The following is a 16,698-nucleotide window of genomic DNA, read 5'->3' on the forward strand; positions in this document are numbered from 1 at the left end:
AATGCTGGATTTTCTAATTTGGCACTAGATAAAAAATTTAATCTTCCTTATTTTCTCTCTTTCTGTAGCCATGGAGAAATAGACGTAAAGTTAATATACCACTGATTATGGAGAAGACACCATCTATACCTTATTAATAAAAATTACTCTGTCAGTAAAACTGATTTCTGCCCTTTGAGGACAAATACCTTAATATTCAGTAAATCTTGCTGGATTATTCCTTCAGGTAGTTTATTAATCTACCCTTATCAAAATACATAAAATTCTGATGCTGGGGATCCCTGGGTGGCGCAGCGGTTTGGCGCCTGCCTTTGGCCCAGGGCGCGATCCTGGAGACCCGGGATCGAATCCCACGTCAGGCTCCCGGTGCATGGAGCCTGCTTCTCCCTCTGCCTGTGTCTCTGCCTCTCTCTCTCTGTATGACTATTGTAAATAAATAAAAAAAAATTTAAAAAAAATAAAATAAAATTCTGATGCTAACATTTGGTATTGCCAGAGTTTACAGGTTTTGTTTATTTAATGGATATAAAATCATAGCTTGTGATTTTAATTTGTTTTTTTTTTTTTTTAAGGTTTACTTATTTATTTTGAGAGAGAGAGAGAGAGCAGGTGCGCATGAACCAGGATGAAGGGGTAGGCAAGGAGCAGAGGGAGAGAGAGAATCCCAAGCAGGCTCAGTGCCCAGCATGGAGCCACCACAGAGTGCTGTCTATCTCATGTTCCCAAGAGATCATGACCTGTGCTGAAATCAAGAGTTGGACATTTTACTGACTGAGTCACCCAGGCACCCCTTAATTTGTATTTTTAATTACTAGTAAAGTTGATCCATCCTCCCTCATTTCCTACAAACAAGTTTGCCTATTCATCTTTTTCACATTTTTCTATCAGGTTGACCTCTTTTCTTATTGATATTTACATATTTTTTGTATGTGTTGCAATATCTTTTTCCAAATTGTACCTTTAAAAATGTTTCCTTGGGATCCCTGGGTGGCGCAGCGGTTTGGCGCCTGCCTTTGGCCCAGGGCGCGATCCTGGAGACCTGGGATCAAATCCCACGTCAGGCTCCTGGTGCATGGAGCCTGCTTCTCCCTCTGCCTGTGTCTCTGCCTCTTTCTCTCTCTCTCTCTCTCTCTCTCTCTCTCTCTCTCTCTCTCTCTCTCTCTCCCCCCCCCCCCCCCGTGTGACTATCATAAATAAAATAAAAAAAATAAAAATGTTTCCTTTTTGAAGTGAGAAGAACTAAATTTGAATTTGTATTCTCGGAATTTAGCATAGTGTCTGACAAAGCAGTCACACAGTAAAATGTAGAATGAATAAATATTTTACAGCAGTCTAAAAATTTGTTATTTTTATAGCAATAATGCTACTTTAAAAAATAGACTAAAATGTCATATACTTAGAGCTTACTTAACATTCTAATATTTAGTACTTAAAATCATATTGTTTGGGTTATATCTATAATTTAATTATCTAGGAGTAATATTTTTCCTGATGGTTTATAGGTTTACATAGCTCTCTGATTACATTGCTTTAGAAAAAATCTCATCAGTATTTTTTCTAAATAGCTTGTTCCAAGGTTCTTGGCCTTTTGGCTAAAATCAAGTGTAAAGGCAGACAGACACTTAACTGACTGAGCCATCCAGGCACCCCCAGCACTATATTCTTAACCATTATATACATACTAAACAAGTTTTCAGTTACACATGAACTTTAAATCCCAGAAACAGTATTGTTAATGAAGACTTGATGATAGAATATTTTTCTTAAGCAAGACAGATACTACATTTTCTGCCAAGGGCTGATGAGTTACCAGGAGGGGTGGGGGCAGGGGGAAGAGGGAGAGAGAAAATGTGAATGAGTGAGTTTAGGACTAAATACAGAAAGAAAAGATTGAGTTAGTCTGAGGAATTGGGGAGGGGAATCGAGTGGGTTTTGTTTTGTTTTAGGAGAGAGACATTTTAGCTTATTTACTCATAAAAATAAAATTCTAGTGAAATAAGTTTTAAGTTTGTTTGGAGGCCTGGGTTGAGGCCTTGTAGTGCAAAAATATCTAACCTCTTGATTGAGCTAGATCTATAAAACTGTGACAACAATAACAGAAATACACTTCATTTGGGGCATATTGTGGCAGAGGGGAAGAAAGGGAGGAAGAGAGGGGGCAGGGGAGGGAGGGAGAAAATATCTCAAAGTCCAGCTACAAAAGAGGAAAAGGAGATATTCAGAGAAATAAGCCAAAAGGGGAAGAAATATTTAGGGTACTGAAAGATAACCTGTCTTTTCTGTCATTTTCAGTCATTGGCCGAAATTGTTTCTTCCAGATCCTCTTTCCATAAAACTTCTCACACGGTGGTTCTGTTTTGCTAATACAGCCCCAGTACTCTGCATGTCACTCAAGTAAAACGAGTCTCTGTCTCACCCTTGTTTTATCCTGTCTTTTCTGCTGATTATACATTGCGGCTACAATAAATCAGCCAGTATTTTGGAGGGTTGTTAACTGCTGTGGTGCTTTACAGGTGTAGGGGAAAATAAAGAAATAACTTCTCTAGGGGTTATTTGCAGTATAGGGGGGACTAGGGGACTTTGCAGTATAGTTAGGAATTTAGGATGTAACTTTATTAAAAAATAATTAACAATATCCTGTACTATGATGTGTCAGATGGTATAGATTTTCCACACTCAAATCTGGCTCTCTCTCTCTCTTTTTAATATTTAAAAAAAGATTTTCTTTATTTATTTGAGAGAGAGTACCAGCAGGGGGGAGGGTAGAGGGAGAAGGAGAAGCACTCCCGCTGAGCAGGGAGCCAAATATAGGACTTGATCCCAGAACATAGAATCATGACCCAAGTCAAATTCAGACACTTAACTGACTGAGCCACCCAGGCACCGGATCCCCTCTAGCTCCTTACCAGCTTTTTAGCAGGTGACCTTGTTTTCTACTTCACAGATTAAAACTGTAGGTATAGAACAAACATCTGTGCCTGCTTTGATCTTCTTCCCTTCCTTCATAGATAAAAGTGCCCCTTTAAAAAAAAATATTTATTTGAGAGAGCAAAAACTCTATTGTTAGAGAAGATGTGAAGGGCTAAAATATAAAATATAGCCCAGGGGTGCCTCATTGACTCATTAGGAAGCAGGGGGAGCAGCAGAAGGAGAAGCTGACTCAGGGAGCCCGATGTGGGGGCTTGATCCCCGGACTCTATGATCATGACCTGAGCCAAAGGGGTACGGTTAACTGAGCCACTCAGGTACCCCAAACAGTGTCCCTTTTTAAGGCTCATTCTTTGGGCTGTATTCTCTCTCTCTCTCTCTCTAAGATTTATTTATGAGAGAGAGAGAGAGAGAGAGAGAGAGGGGCAGAGACACAGGCAGAGGGAAAAGCAGGCTCCATGCAGGGAGCCTGATGTGGGACTCGATCCTGGGTCTCCAGGATCACGCCCTGGGCTGAAGGTGGCACTAAACCACTGAGCCACCCGGGCTGCCCTCTTTTTTCTTTTTTAAAGTTTTATTTCTTTAAATGGGGCACCTGGGTGGCTCAATGAGTTAAGGGTCTGACATTTGGTCTCAGCTCTTGATCTCAGGGTCATGAGTTCAAACCCCACATTGGGCTCCACTTAAAAAAATGTATTATTTATTTAATCTATCTACCCCATGTGAGGCTCGAGCTCAACACCCTGAAATCAAGAGCTGCATGCTCCTCCTGCTGAGCCAATGAGGCACCCCCGGGCTATATTTTATATTTTAGCCCTTCACATCTTCTCTAACACTAGAGTTTTTGCTGTATGCCCTTTCCTATTAGTACAGATCATTCTGTTGTTGATTCCTTCTCCAAGCTCTGAAATTATACTGCTCTTAATAATACTTTGAACAAAAACCCCATCATCAACCTTGCACAACACATTCCCCATCCCTCATTGATTTATTCCTCCCTTTCAACTTCAACCAAAGGCCTGAAAATATTTCTTTACCTCCTAGTCACAGTTCAGTGCATCACAGTCATCCTTCTGTCTCCATCACTCCACAGAAACTTCTCTATTTAAAAGTTCCCTAATAATTGCCAAATCCAATGGACTATTTTCAGTCCTTGTCTTTTAATCTTGATGAAGTCTTTAAAATTATGTCCCTTTTTGAATCAATGACTACCTTCCGACAGTTTTTATTCTGTATTCTGTGCAGGTTCCTTTTTTCTGGCTGTGCTTAAAGTAACCTTGGCCCTCTACTCTTATCACTCCAAATCTCAATCCTTGTAACTCCAGCTAGCAATTATATTCTAATATAGTTCCTAAATGTACACCTTATACGTTAGGCCTTTTTTTTTTTTTTAAGATTTATTATTTATATGAGAGGCAGAGGAAGAGGAAGAGAATCCTTAGACTCCCTGGTGAGTCTGGAGCCCACAGAGTGCTTGATCCCAGTGCCCTGAGGTCACAACCTGAGCCAAAAGCTTAACCAGCTGAGCCACTCAGGTATCCCTTTAGGCCTCTATCTTAAGACTTGGACCTTAAAAAAAAAGAAAAAAAAAAAAAAGACCTGGACCTAGTTATGCTTTCGTTACAGTTTTGACCTCGGACTGTAAAGTCAAACCTCCAAAACCTACTCATCATTCTACTTGCTCATTTCCCATCTTGTTTCTTTTTCTATAATCCCTATCTCAATGAATGTTACCTTAAACATTTACTCTGTTGTCCAATTAGAAACCTAGGGATCATCCTATTTTTATTTTACTTTTTATTTTTTTAAGTTTTTTTAATTTATTTTTTTAATTTGTTTATGATAGTCACAGAGAGAGAGAGAGAGAGAGAGAGAGAGAGAGAGAGAGAGAGAGAGAGAGGCAGAGACACAGGCAGAGGGAGAAGCAGACTCCATGCACCGGGAGCCCGATGTGGGATTCAATCCCGGGTCTCCAGGATCGTGCCCTGGGCCAAAGGCAGGCGCCAAACTGCTGCGCCACCCAGGGATCCCCTTTATTTTACTTTTTAAAAGATAATTACTTATTTGAGAGAGAACGCGCACAAGCGAGGAGAGGGGCAGAGAGAGAATCCCAAGCAGACGCTGTGCTGAGTATGGAGCCCAACAGGGGGCTTGGTACCAGGACCCTGAAATCATGACCTGAACCAAAATCAAAAGTCAGACGCTCAACCAACTGAGCCACTCAGGCACCCCAGGGTCATCCTGTTTTTAATTCCCTCATCTAATCAATGACCATATTCCATCAATTCTGTTTTGAGTATCATCTCTTAAATCTATCCTTGTATTTCTTTCTTTTCTTTTTTTTTTTTAAGTTATTTATTTGGGAGAGAGAAACATAGGTAATGACAGAGAGCATGAGTAGGGAGGCGAGGAAGAAGCAGGCTCCCCACTGAGCAGGGAGCCCCACATGGGGCTTGATGCCAGGTCTCTAGGATCATAACCTGAGCGGAAGGCAGATGTTCAGCTGACAGAGCCACCCAGGTACCCCTATCCTTCTGTGCATTTATAATTTCTAGTGGAACAGTTCCTGGTGTTAAAATTTTTATCTCAGCAGCATCTTGAAAATTTTCTATATACAGTGGTACTGAAATACTTGAATGAATGAATGAATGAATAGGTCTTTGGAAAAGATACTTGACTGTAATAGTAAATAAAGAAGATAACTCTTGAGCATAGAAACTAAGCTGATATTAGGAACCACACTTTTTTCTGGCCTCAAATCAGATTTTGATTTGAGAAGAAAGGAATGTTCAAGGTATATAATATACAAATTAGTAGTAATCTACAAGTGGGAGGTGGTGAAAAAAAGTCCCATATACTGTGATGTATAAGATGAGCCTTTTTGTTTTGTATTAGAAAACACTTGGGATCCATGGGTGGCGCAGCGGTTTGGCGCCTGCCTTTGGCCCGGGGCGCGATCCTGGAGACCCAGGATCGAATCCCACGTCAGGCTCCCAGTGCATGGAGCCTGCTTCTCCATCTGCCTGTGTCTCTGCCTCTCTCTCTCTCTCTCTCTCTCACTGTGTGCCTATCATAAATAAATAAAATAAAAATAAATTAAAAAAAAAAAAGAAAACACTTGGTTATAGAACTTCTTAAAACCCTTTTAATCTTAGGAGGCTGTGAACTATCATTTCATTGTGCTACATGTATTGTAAAGAAGAGTAGTTGACACTTAAATTATAAAACAAGTCTTATATTTGTCTAGAGATTGAAGAAAAATATAATAACCTACATTCTGCTTCAGAGCCTCTCATGAGTCAGTAGCAAGATTTTGAACTCCTTTCTAGTTTGTGCCAAGCATACCACATTTCTTTTGTATCATATTTCCCATTCTGTCTGCTTTTATTTTACTTCTGTGATCTCTCCTAAATGTCCTTTGCTTCAAACACATTGTACCCTCCTTGGCCCACTTAACTCCTGTTAATCTTTCAGGCTGCTCCCGTACTTTGATGAATCTGTACCAGGTATTAATTGAAAGAGAAGTACTTTCTCAAGTCTCACTTGAGGAAACACTCCTGTGATGGTTCCCACTATATTCCATATAGGCTTTTTGAAAATGTTAAATCTGGATCACTTCATTTTTTCATCTTTTATCAGCTTTTCTGTTTATCCTTGACTCAGTTTTTGTTGCACAGCTCTTAATGTTCAGTTTGGTTTAGGTTTTTCATCCACTTCTTTCTTTTCCTTTCTTTCTTTGTTTTTTTTTTTTTTTAAATTTGCCAGTGTATAGTATAACACCCAGTGCTTATCTCATCATGTGCCCTCCTTAATGTCTGTCACCCAGTTGCCCTATTCCTCAACCCCCCACCTCCCCTTCTGCAATCCTTTGTTTCCCAGTTAGGAGTCTCTCATGGTTTGTCTTCCTCTCTAATTTTTCCCCACTCAGTTTCTCCCCTTCCCTTATGGTTTCTTTCATTATTTCTTATATTCCACATATGAGTGAAACCATATGATAATTGTCTTTCTCCGGTTGACTTATTTCACTCAGCATAATACCCTCCAGTTCCATCCACATTGTTGTAAATGGTAGGTATTTATCCTTTCTGTAGGCTCCATCCATTTCACAGCATTTTTTTGGTGTTTGTGTGTGTATTTGTGTCTGTGTTTATACCAGTCCTGTTGTTTCTGTTTAACTTTGAGTTGATTTAAATTTCCTTTTCTCAATTATAAAGCTTTCTAAAAGCAACTAATTGAAGAAATAAACCTCCAGTAGTTTAGTTTTGACACTTCCCTCCATGAATTAGCTCTTTGATTAGCTTTAGAAGTAAATAAATTATCAAAAGAATAAATTCATATTGCATTCATTAACTTTAACTTGGTTTTATATAGTTTTGTAAGACTGAGTCAAAATTTATAATTTGAATTCCCTTATATACATTTACATTATTGCGAGCACAAGTAGTTGATTATTTATTACTATTATAGGTTACTTACTAGTGCAACTGTATTATTTTGCAGTAATTTGGAGAATTAATTAAAAATGTTCTCATTGTTAATTCATCTTAAGTGAAATGGTTATAATGAGTCAGCCATGTTTTAACACTAAAGTTTCAGAAATCGTTGAAAAGCAATAATTCTTTTGGTTTATTTACAGTTCAAGTAGGTTTTATTTTATTCAAGGAAAAAGGAAATGTGACTTGCCACTTTGCAGACATATTGTTTATTTTATTTCCTAGTACAGAAAATACGTTGTGGGCTTTAACTCTTATTTATAGAAACTCTTTAGTATGTTTTGTGTTTCAGTTTCAGAAGACAAAAACTGAGTTTTGTATCTGAAGCAATTGTATCTTATCCTTAACTGATTAAAAGAAGATAAGAAAAACAGTGTCTTAGAACAACAAAATTATTGTAGTGAATATTCATGTAGTGTCTTAATTCATGTGTTTCTTCCTATATCTGGAATTTAATCTTTCCTCAAAGCAGCCCAAGTTTTTTGTCTGTATCTTTACCCCCCTTTTGGCTGCAGGTTCTGTTTGCTCTCTCCTTCAGGGTCTTTGTTGCTCTTTATAAAGAAGTAGAAAACTTATTCTTCAGAGAGCAAAGGGGCAGGAGAAGAGCTATCTTAAGAGGTTTTTATTTGTGCCAACATAGAAGTGCTTTGTGGTAGGCCATCTGGACCGGGAGATTTCCTCAGAATGTAAAGTATGTCGTGAGATTTAGAGAGCTGGGATTTGCTCTGGAACTATCTGGGAAGGCAGCAGGAAATGCAGACAGAACTGGTTTATATTGCTTGTAACATAGGTGGTAAGAATGGAAGACAGCTTGCCTGGTCTCGCTTCAGTGTGTGTTTCTTCTACACTTACGAACTTCTGCACTGGTAACGTATCTTTCCTTTCCTAGGAATTCAGACCTGTCTCATAGACTGTACTCATGACAAAAGAAGTCTGAGGACTTGGGAATGCATCTAAATCCATTCCCGCCCTCCCCCCCCACCTCCTCTCTTTAAACATGTGTCAATAATGGCATAAGTATTTGCCTGTATATCTTCATAAAGTACTTAAGACTGAACTCACTGTATAAACAAATATAATTGTATTGTGAGGGCAGAGTGGGCTTTACTCAACTTTTTCCTTCCCTGCCCCCCCCCAAAAAAGATGGCCATTATTATTATTCTTGAAGGAAAAAATGAAAACAGCAGCTTTTAATAGAAAATAATCTAAAAATGCCTCTCTAATAGCAAATCATAAATTGTGTAATTAAGCTTGATGTCTGCTTCTCTGAAGCCTAACCAAAAAATTTCATCAGAAGCAGAATTATCTGTTTTTAATTATTTTGTGTTAAATTAAGTAAGAGTTGCGGGGTGGGGGGGAGGCCATTTTAATTGTGAATGAATCCTGGTGATACAGTGAAGTAAAAGTCCTTCTTGGGACCAGCAACCATACCCAGAGTACTGCAGCAAAAATGTTTTTCATTTTCTTACTCAACAGAGCTCTCTTTTAATTTATATTAGTAGATGAATTTTTAGTAAAACTATATTACAATGAAAAAAGTTGTAAAAATGGAAAATAAGCATTATTTGTATTATTTCATTAAAGCCAGAAATCTTACTTTCATATAATCATATTGTTAACTAGAAGTAATTAATGTTGTCATTTGCTAACAAAATAAAACAGCCAAGCTTTTAACATTTGAAATGCTTTATTTAATTAAAACTTGTTGGAGAGACAAGTGTGATTTTTGGAAGTAGATTATGATAAATAGGGAACCTTGTTTCCTGCCTTGTTTCCTGCATAAATATAAATACATCTTGCTGTTTTTATGGATATACTTTCTTTGGTTTATTTCCACAAATAAATTTTAGCTGTTGTAGAATACATAGTGCATGACTTCTTGATTATAGTCCTTGAATATTTCTGTCTTTATGCAATAAAATCTGAAGACAACCAATTCCAATTTAGAACAAAACAAAAAAAATCATTTAGGTTGTTAAGTCCCTTCTGATAGGAATTTACTGATGTGACAGGTCATTTATAATTGTGCTTTGTATTTTGAAGAAATAATGTTTAAAGACCGGGTCTTCTTTTGAGTGTATTGTATTGACTTTTGTGTCTCTTCTTAGCCTGAGAATATTCTTTTGAACATCATTATATTTATACTTTTACAGAAATACTTTAATTCACTATGCTAAAAATCTACAAATTAACCAAATTTGCATTGAAAATTTACAAAATAGGTTTACATCACAGCCTAAATTAGCTTAGCTTTTCTTTTTTACTGAGAAAATAATTTAAATTTTATTTACACAGAAGTGTAATAAGTGTGCAGAAAATTCATCTAAAAGAGTATAAGATAGCAAAAATCCTCAGAAATCCTGCTTCTCAGACATATACCTGTGGACTGTAGATCTGTATATACATGTAAACCTGGGGATATACAGTTCCACACAGAATATACTATAATTGTTTGCCTAGCAGATTTTTTGTTCTTCATAGTATGGTGTCACTCAGCTTATGGTTAGAAATACACATCATCCTTTTTAAGAGCTACATAGTATACCATAGTGCAACCATTTATTTAATCAGTTGCCTATTGATAGTCCTTTAAGCTAGTGCCATATTTTTTTAAGTTGTAAACAGTGCATGGTATTACTGTCATTTCATGTTTCTTCATGCTAACTAGCTCTTCTGATCTTCTAATCTGCATTATCTTTCTACCCAGTAACGCCTGCAAGTGTCTTAACATTAGCAAAGGGAGATCAGAAATGTGTTCTTTGGATGGTATTGTGTATTGAATAATATACTTTTCTGAAATGGGCTGTGTTCCCCACCAAAGATTTATAGGCAAGTAAGGGTCCTACCATTAGCCCTCAAAACTGTCATAAAAACCATCTGGTTTAGTTGTTTCTATGACAAAACCTCAGAGTTTTTTGCAAGTACAACTCTACTTTTTATCTGTTTTGGAATTCAATTTGCAAAGATGATTTCATTGTTCTTCAAAAAACAAAGTGAGGAAACCAACTCTGATTTACTCATCCCCAAAGTTGTTTTCAGAAGAGAAAAATCACTTGACTCCCCCCCCCCCCGCCAAATCATAATACAATATATGTTTTGATTGTTTTTATGACAAAGATGTTATATTATCTGCAGATACCTCCCTATACTATCGAGATTCATACATGATGTTGCATGTAGCCATAGTTTACCACTCTGTAATATTCTGTTGAATGTTTGTATCACAGTTTATCCATTTTACAGTTCATGAACATTTAGCTTTTTCCCAGTCTGTTTTTATTTTGAACTATATTACTGTAAACTTCTTGAATGATTATCTCTTGGTGTATGTGTAAGAGTAGAGACGGGGAATCCCTGGCAGACAACTTGTTTTGTAAATGAAGTTTTATTGCAATGGAGCCATACCCAGTCATTTGTATTACAAAGGCAGATCTGAGTAGTTGCTACAGAGGCTGTACGGTCTGCAAAGCCTAAAATATTTACTATCTAGCTCTTTAACAGAAAACCTTTGTTAGCCCTAGTATAGGATAGGATATATACACCTAGGAATGAAATTTCTGGGTCATTAGATGTGTGCATTTTCAGTTTTACCAGATAATTCCATAGTTGGATTTTTTCCACCCAAAGTCTTTGAAACAGTTTACCTACTACCAATAATGTGTGAGTTACTCTGTATCCTGGGGAACACTTGATACTGTCACACTTAAAATGCTTTGCCAGTTCAGTGAGTATAGGATAGTATTTCATATGGTTTTAATTTTCCAAAATTATTAATTAATTGAGGTGATTGAGCCTTATTTTATATACTCATTGGCCATTTGTTCCTTTTCCTTTGAGATGCTTGGTCAAGATTTTTACCAAATTTTCTGTAGGATTATGTCTTATAATTTATATGAATTCTTTATTCAGGTTACTAATCCTTTACTGATTACAGGTGTTAAAACTGTCTTCTCCCAGTTTTTAAATTGATTTTTCTCCTTATTTTGTCTTTTAGGATATATTCTGAATTCTAATGTAGATATATCACTCTCTGGTTTATGCCTAGTACTTTCTGTGTCTCACTCATTTAGAAACCTCCCCTCTATTTCCAGGGTATGAAGATAGTCCCTCTTACTTTGTAAAGGTTTTATAATTTTGCCTTGAACTCTTTGATTTACTTGGATTTGACTTCAATATATACTTAATTTTAATGAATTTGTAAATTTTATTTATTTATTTTTAATTTTTTTATTTATTTATGATAGTCACACACACAGAGAGAGAGAGGCAGAGGGAGAAGCAGGCTCCATGCACCGGGAGCCCGACGTGGGATTTGATCCTGGGTCTCCAGGATCGCGCCCTGGGCCAAAGGCAGGCGCTAAACCACTGCGCCACCCAGGGATCCCTGAATTTGTAAATTTTAATTTAACTTGGGAACTTTAGCAATTAATTCTTTGTGTATTTTTTTTTTCCAGCTGGAATCTTTTTCTCACTTTTCTTCTGGGCCTCCAATGACACAAATATTATGGCTGAGACTGTTTTTTCCTCTGTTTAGTTTGTATATATCATATACATAATGGATGTGTATGTAATATTCATATCTAATTAATTTTTTAAATGGAGAAGTCCTAATTTCAAAGAATATTTTTTCTTCTTATGAAGAGTTCAGAAAGCTTGATTATTCAATATCCCATAAAGTAGGAAATTAGATTGAGAAGGAATGTTGCTATAGACAGGTATAGTTAATCTTAACTACAAAGAGGGAAGCAGAAAAGGTAGGGAGAAAGATTAGAAATTTGAAAATGTTATTCTTCCAATTATTTAATTAGAATTATAGTAGTCTCTAAGGCATCATTCTCTCACAGTGCTTATCGCACAAAGTAATACTCTCAGTGAAGATGGAGTCATCTAGAAGTGACTAAATTATAATTGCATGCCCTTGTTAGGAAGGCAAGAAATCATTTTATTTTGGAAAGATTTATACAAAGTCATTGGCACTGAAAAGGTGCTAGAATGTATAGACATGTCATATTCTGATGTGATGCTGGATTGACAACTTTTGGGTATTTAGAATATATTTATCTCTGCAAAGATAATGTATTTCTCTCTCTCTTTTTAAAGATTTCATTTACCTATTTAAGAGAAAGAACAAAAAAAAAAAAGAGAAAGAACAAGCACAAGTGGGGAGAGGAGGGAGGAGACTCTCTGCTCAGCATGGAGTCTCCTCCCTCCATGAGAGGGACACGAGACTGGATTCCAAGACCCTGAGATCATGACCAGAAGGTTGGCACTTAACCGACTGAGCTACCCAGGTGCCCCTACAAAGATAATATATTTCTTAATTCAAAAGCCAAATTAACTGATTCATTGTAGTAAAAGCTTAATGAACAGCTGTGATTGTAGTTTTAAACTATAATATTGAAGATTGAATATTGAAGTTTACTAGTTACTGATGAACTCCTTTTTCTCTCCTTTCACCTACCTCAACCCCTGACCCCACAGTGAATTTAACAACCCTTGAGAATTCATTTGTAGTTCATATGTTAGCTTTCAAGGCTAGAAACCATTTTGAGAAGGAGCAAAGACATCAGGCTACTGTGGTATAAGGAAAAGGAGCTAATATACTTAAGAAAAGGGAGTATAAAAACCTCCCAGAGGGGTGCCTGGGTGGCTCAGTTATTAGTTAAGCTTCTGACTCTGGATTTCAGCTCTGGTCATAATCTCAGGATTGTGAGATTGGCTCTGTGCTGGGCATGGAGACTGCTTAAGATTCTCTCCCTCTCTGTCCCACCCTCCTCTTTCTCTCCAAAACAAACAAAACCAGCCTCCCAGAAAGTATATATTTTATTACAAACTGATATATTTTGTGAACAAGAGTGTGGTGGATTAGAGATGGAGAGAAGAAAAAGAACAAAGTTTTCAAAACAGCGAGAACTATGCATTCATTCTATAAAGTCATCTGAGGGAGGAACTCTAACCTCAATTTGCTGTGTGACCAAGAGTAACTCACCTGATTACCCAGTCTTAGTTTATTTATCTATAAAATGGCAGGAGAGGTTGTTGGTCTTTCAGAGATAGTTGTTTTTTAACTTTAGTGATCAATGAGTGCAAATTTAATTGCCTTGTATTCTAGTATGTTTTTAAAATAAAATTGGAACAGTGCATGGAGGAAACTTTTAAGAACTCAAGCTTCAGAAGCGATGCATTTTAACTTAAGATTAAGTAACAATACATTTTTATGGTGACTTTTAGATAATATGGAAATACACTGAAAAGCAAAAATTACTTTTTACTATCTTTCTAAATCTTAGAAATAACAGTCACCAGTTTGATGTGTAACCTTCTAGACCTTTTCTATGTGTACATTATATACATTTTAAAATACAAAGCTCTTTGGGGTTTTTTTTAGAAGTATATTGGTGCATATGTATATTTTAATAAATTATTCAGTATGTATTGTTTTGAAATTTGGTTGTCTTGTAGATCTTTCAATTTTTTAGTTTATATACCTACCTCATTGTTTTTAATTTTCTACAATGTGAATGTATCATAGCTTATTAACCACATCCATGGACTTTAGGTCATTTCCAATTTTGTGACAGTAGTAAACAGTGTAGTAAAGAGTATTTATACAGGATAGAAACTTATTGAACCCTAACTACATGGCAGTACTGTGCATTATTTTATCTAAAAATTTCAAGCCTAAGGTAAGTACTAATTAGCATGAAGAAATTACATAGGAGGAAACCAGTCACAGAGCTGGCAAGTAGCAAACAGATTTACTTAAGCCATGTTCATGCACTTCTCTTCCATACATAGCTTTTGTTGGATTCCCAAAGAGATTCTTGCTCCTGAAGAGGTCAAGAACCAAGATTTTAGCCAGGAACGGGTTACAGAATTTTAGAACAATGAGAAACTGTGGGGATCAACTGTTGTGCTCTTTTGTGTCTCCACTGTTAATGACCTGTAATAGATCATCCAACGGGGGAAATTTGAGAGTGCAAGAAGGAACATTGTGATAATGTTTATACTAATACAGCAGATACATTTGTCTTGTACAGATTGAGATACACAGACACTGTAACTCTGTCCTGGGCCACCATCACCTTTCATGTGGGTTACTACAATAGCCTCCTGTCTGGTCTTATATTTACTCTTATTCTGTTCCAGCCCATTCTCACACAGCAGCCAAAATAACTTTTTCAAAACAAAAACCCGAGTATGTCACTCAGTAGTTTAAACCCTGTTAGTAGCTTTGTGAAAAATATATTTGATCCTATGATTATTGTAAGAATGCAGTGTGAAATAGAGTAAAGGGTCCTTTTATCGTGAGTCAAGAGTCCTGTGTTTGAGTCTCAGGTATCAAAACTAATTTGGTGACCTTGGGCAAGCTATTTAACTTTTCAAGCTGTTTCCTCAAATATATAGATAGTGTGAGGAGGGGGGATATGGTAATAAATATGAAAGGTACAATACAAATGCAGGACAATGTTAATAGTTAACCTTGGGTTTGTTATGTCCTTTGAAAACTGTCCTTTGTGTCTTATCACAGTATCTAGTAGGTCATGTTAGGATATTTACAACTGAACCACCTTTCATGTAACTGTCCAAGTTTCACATAATAAAAACCTCGTCATTGAGGCACCTGGGTGGCTCAGTTGGTTAAGCATCTGGCTCTTGGTTTTGGCTCAGATCATGAGGTGGAGCCCCGTATCAGGCTCCACACTCAGCATGGAGTCCTCTTGGGATTCTTCCTCTCCCTCTGTCCCCCACTCCCCTGCTCACATACTCTTCCCACACCCCTAAAATAAATAGATCTTTAAAAATAAATCATAGTGGCATAATACAACACACACAATGTTTAGCTGGACCACTGTGGAAATGAAAAAAACCTCAAATGTTAAAATTTTTAAAGTGAGAGAGTGAATTGTTCTTACTAGTCCTTTTTTAAGCACCTCAGAGTTTGACAGAACTGCCTTTTATGTAAAAAATGCACCCATATATCCAAAATTATAACTTTGGTACTCTTCTGTTGTATTTTAACATTTATTGGATGTCAGACATGTCCTAGGCACCTTCCTTATAACCTGTGTAAAGATGAGGAAATTGAGGTTCAAAGAAGTAAAATAATTTGCCTAAGATTATATAACTAATTGTTAAAGTCTAAGTTGAAAATAATTTTTTCCTTTACCAGTAATTCTCAAATATTGTCCATGAAACACCTCTAAAGGCAGAAGAGAGTACATATGTATTCTTGAGACTCTGTAGGCATATATGATCTTAAACTTGAATATTGTTTACTGCACCATAATAGATGGTGATAGCTTTGCTTTTTAAATGCTGAGGATTCTTTTGTTTTTTTTAAAGTCTGAGTTAAATTGTCTTTTTAAGAAGATGAATAGCACATTATCTCAGTATGAGAAAAATGGCACACTGTGCCTTATTGTGTGAATGACTGACTTGGTTTATGTCACTCTGGTCCAAACCATTCTTATGTAAGAACCTGAATTCCCCTCTGATTTTTCCTGCTTATGTGAATTAGCCAACAACAATTGAAGTTTCTTTATGTTTGGGTTCTGACTGACCCAACAGTTTGTTCTCAAGTTACATAGCTTTGGAAGTAGTTTGTAATTGCCATGTTATAAACTTCATTTAAATAGTTTTTTTTGTTATTATTGTTACATACCTAAGGCAAATAAATACTAGCTATGTACTTTAGAAACCACACTCCCCTTCTCACCTCCAGCTACCTCCCTGCCCTAAGAGATTGGGACATCAAGGGGTTAGAAAGAACTGCAAGAATATATCAGCAATATTTTGTGGCATTTTAGGAGTGTAATAGTAAAGACAGAAATAAAGAGTGCTTTCTGGTCATTGATGCTGAAGGTGAGTGGTTTCCAATCTGATATATGAAGCAAAACTGAAGTGATTGTACTCCTTTTTTATTTTCATAGAAAAGTGGGATAATGATGTAATTAAAAAGGATGCTTTGGTGGGGCAACTGCTTGATTCATTTGATAGAGTGTCCGACTCTTGATTTTGGCTCAAGTTGTGTTCTTATGGGTCATGAGATCCAGCCCAGAGTCAGGCTCCATACTCAGTGGGGAGTCTACTTGAAGATTCTCTCCCTCTACTCCCCGCCTTGGGTGCATATATGCATGTGCATGCTCTCTCTCTCTTTCAAATAAATAAGTAAAACTTAAAAAAAAAAAAAAGGTGCTTTGGGTAGTTTACTGTCTTGTAAGTTTCCAGAAGTCTCCAAAATGATATATTTCAAGAACATTTTAATGAAAAAAAC

At 36.7% G+C, this 16,698-nt stretch overlaps 1 protein-coding gene across 2 annotated transcripts in view; it reads left to right on the forward strand.

Annotated features, from left to right (window-relative positions):
- Positions 1-16,698, forward strand: part of EML4 (EMAP like 4) — a 159,197-nt gene that overhangs the window by 49,977 nt on the left and 92,522 nt on the right. The window lies entirely within an intron of this gene.

Source organism: Nyctereutes procyonoides, unplaced genomic scaffold (assembly GCF_905146905.1).
Source record: "Nyctereutes procyonoides isolate TBG_1078 unplaced genomic scaffold, NYPRO_anot_genome, whole genome shotgun sequence".
NCBI lineage: Eukaryota > Metazoa > Chordata > Mammalia > Carnivora > Canidae > Nyctereutes > Nyctereutes procyonoides.